Source organism: Bison bison, unplaced genomic scaffold (assembly GCF_000754665.1).
Source record: "Bison bison bison isolate TAMUID 2011002044 unplaced genomic scaffold, Bison_UMD1.0 scf7180017864270, whole genome shotgun sequence".
Taxonomy (NCBI): domain Eukaryota; kingdom Metazoa; phylum Chordata; class Mammalia; order Artiodactyla; family Bovidae; genus Bison; species Bison bison.
In genome coordinates, this window is record NW_011494842.1 from 9,404,909 (window position 1) to 9,408,163 (window position 3,255).

The 3,255-nt window shown below is 45.6% G+C and overlaps 1 pseudogene; it reads left to right on the plus strand.

Annotated features, from left to right (window-relative positions):
- Positions 1–1,119: 1,119 nt before the first annotated feature.
- On the plus strand, positions 1,120–2,504 carry LOC104994962 (annotated as a pseudogene).
- The last annotated feature ends 751 nt before the right edge of the window (positions 2,505–3,255 follow it).

A 3,255-nucleotide genomic window follows, 5' to 3' on the forward strand; every position in this document is an offset into this window, starting at 1 on the left:
TTTTTTCCATGGAATGAGGGGGATATGGTTCAGGCGGTGATGTGAACTATGGGGAGTGGCAGATGAAGCTTTGCTCACTTGCCTGCCACTCACCTCCCGCTGTGTGGTCCCGTTCCTAACAGACTTCAAAACAGTACTGGTCTGTGGCCCAGGGATTGGGGACCCCTGCAATAGAGAACCCAGAAATAAACCCATATGGTCAAGTGACTTAAAAAAATTTTTTTCTTTTAATTGTTGGCTGCGTCGCACAGCATGTGGGATCTTAGTTTCCTGACCAGGGATTGAACCCCTGTCCCCCAAAGTGGAAGCATGGAGTCTTAACCATTGGATCACCAGGGAAGTCTCCATGGTCAAGTGATTGTAAATGATTTTTGACAAAGATGCAAGGACCTCAACGGGAAAAGGACAGTCTTCTGAACAAGTGGTGTTGGAAGGCTTCCCTGGTGGTCCAGTGATTAAGAATCTACCTTGCAATGCAAGGGACACCAATTTGATCCCTGGTCTGGGAAGACCCCACATGCCATGGGGCAACTAAGCCTGTGTGCCACAACTACTGAGCCTGTGCTTGGGAGCCCAGGAGCCACAGATACTGATCCCACGTGCTACAACTACTGAAGCCCACGCAGCTAGAGTCCGTGCTCCACTGAGAGAAGCCACTGCAATGAGGTATGTGTCACACACGTACCTAGAGAGTAGCCCCCACTTCCTGCAACTAGAGAAAGCCCACGTGCAGCAATAAGACTCACCACAGCCAAAAAAATAAAAATAAATAAATAAATCTTAAAAAAAAAAAAAACAAGTGGTGTTGGCAAAACTGAATATCCATACGCAAGAAGAGGAGGTTGGACCTTTACATCACCTACAACAATGGACTCAAAATGGATTCAAGACCTAAGTGGAAGAGTAAAACTATAAAACTCAAAATATTACAATATAGGAGAGAATCTTCATGTCATTATACCTGGCAATAATTATTTGGATATGATGTCAGAAATACAGGCAACAAAAAAGAAAATAGATAAATTGGACTTCATCACAATTAAAAACTTGAGCTTTTTTACAACGGGTTTGCTGCCAGGACACATGTGTCGTGAAAACCACCATTAAACCTAAGCAAAAATGGGAAAGGAAAAGACCCATATCAACATCGTTGTCATTGGGCATGTAGATTCAGGAAAGTCCACCACGACTGGCCATCGGATCTACAAATGTGGCGGGATCGACAACAGAACAGTTGAAAAGTTCAAGAAGGAGGCTGCCGAGATGGGAAAGCGCTCCTTGAAATATGCCTGGGTCTTGGACAAACTTAAAGCCCAACGTGAGCATGGTATCACCACTGATATCTCCCTGTGGAAGTTTGAGACCAGCAAGTACTATGTTACCATCATTGATGCTCCAGGACACAGAGACTTCATCAAAAACATGATCACAGGCGCATCCCAGGCTGACTGTGCTGTCCTGATTGTTGCTGCTGGTGCTGGTGAATTTGAAGCCGGTATCTGCAAGAACGCACAGACCCGTGAGCATGCCCTTCTGGCTTACACTCTGGGTGTGAAACAACAAATTGTTGGAGTTAACAAAATGGATTCCACTGAGCCACCCTACAGCCAGAAGAGATACGAGGAAATTGTTAAGGAAGTCAGCACCTACATTAAGAAAATCGGCTACAACCCCGACACAGTAGCATCTGTGCCAGTTTCTGGATGGGGTGGTGACAACGTGCTGGAGCCAAGTGCTAACACGTCGTGGTTCAAGGGACGGAAAGCCACCTGAAAGGACGGCAGTGCCAGTGGAACCACCCTGCTTGAAGCTCTGGATTGCATCCTGCCACCAACTCGCCCAGCTGACAAACCCTTGCATTTCCCCTTCCAGGATGTCTGTAAAATCAGTGGTATTGGTACTGTCCCTGTGAGTTGTGTGGAGACTGGTGTTCTCAAACCTGGCATGGTGGTCACCTTTGCTCCAGTCAATGTGGCAACTGAAGTGAAGTCTGTAGAAATGCACCATGAAGCACTGAGTGAAGCCCTTCCTGGGGACAATGTGGGCTTCAATGTCAAGAATGTGTCTGTCAAAGATGTTCGTTGTGGCAATGTGGCTGGTGACAGCAAAAATGACCCACCAATGGAAGCAGCTGGCTTCACAGCTCGGGTGCTTATTTTGAACCATCCAGGCCAAATCAGTGCTGGATATGCACCTGTGCTGGATTGTCACACAGCTCACATTGCTTGCAAGTTTGCTGAGTTGAACGAGAAGACTGATCATCGTTCTGGGAGAAAGCTGGAAGATGGCCCTAAATTCTTGAAATCTGGTGATGCTGCCATCATTGATATGGTTCCTGGCAAGCCCATGTGTGTCGAGAGCTTCTCTGACTGTCCTCCCCTGGGCCATTTTGCTGTGCGTGATATGAGACAGACAGTCGCTGTGGTGTCAAAGCAGTGGACAAGAAGGCACCTGGAGCTGGCAAGGTCACCAAGTCTGCCCAGAAAGCTCAGAAGGCTAAATGAATACTATCCCCAATAACTGCCACCTCAGTCTTAATCAGCAGTGAAAGAACGATCTCAGACAGTTTGTCTCAATTGGCCATTTAAGTTTAATAGTAAAAGACCGGTTAATGACAACAATGCATCGTAAAACCTTCAGAAAGAAAGGAGAATGTTTTTGTGGACCCTATGTTTTGTGTGTGGCAGTTTAAGTTATTAGTTTTTAAAATCACTACTTTTTAATGAAAACAACTTGACCAAAAATCTGTTACAAAATTTGAGACCCATTAAAAAAAGTTCAGTGAGAAACCTGTGTCTTCTTTTGGTCAACATTGTAACTCCCTATAGTACTACTTTGGTAAGAGTTGCTCATAACCTATTTCTGGTGAAACAATTTTTGATTTATAGGTTTGTATTTCTAGGGTGGAGCTCAAGGTTTGTTAACCTTGTGTTGAGAACGCATCTGTTTTAATCACATCTTAAGCATTGGTGCAACACTTTCTAAGTTAGGACAGATGAGCAAAGAGTAACTGTGTTTTATATGTAAGCTAGTTTGTAAGGTCCGGAGAAGGCGATGGCACCCCACTCCAGTACTCTTGCCTGGAAAATCCCATGGACGGAGGAGCCTGTTAGGCTGCAATCCATGGGGTCGCTAAGAGTCAGACACGACTGAGAGACTTCACTTTCACTTTTCACTTTCATGCATTGGAGAAGGAAATGGCAGCCCACTCCAGTGTTCTTGCCTGGAGAATCCCAGGGACGGGGGAGCCTGGTG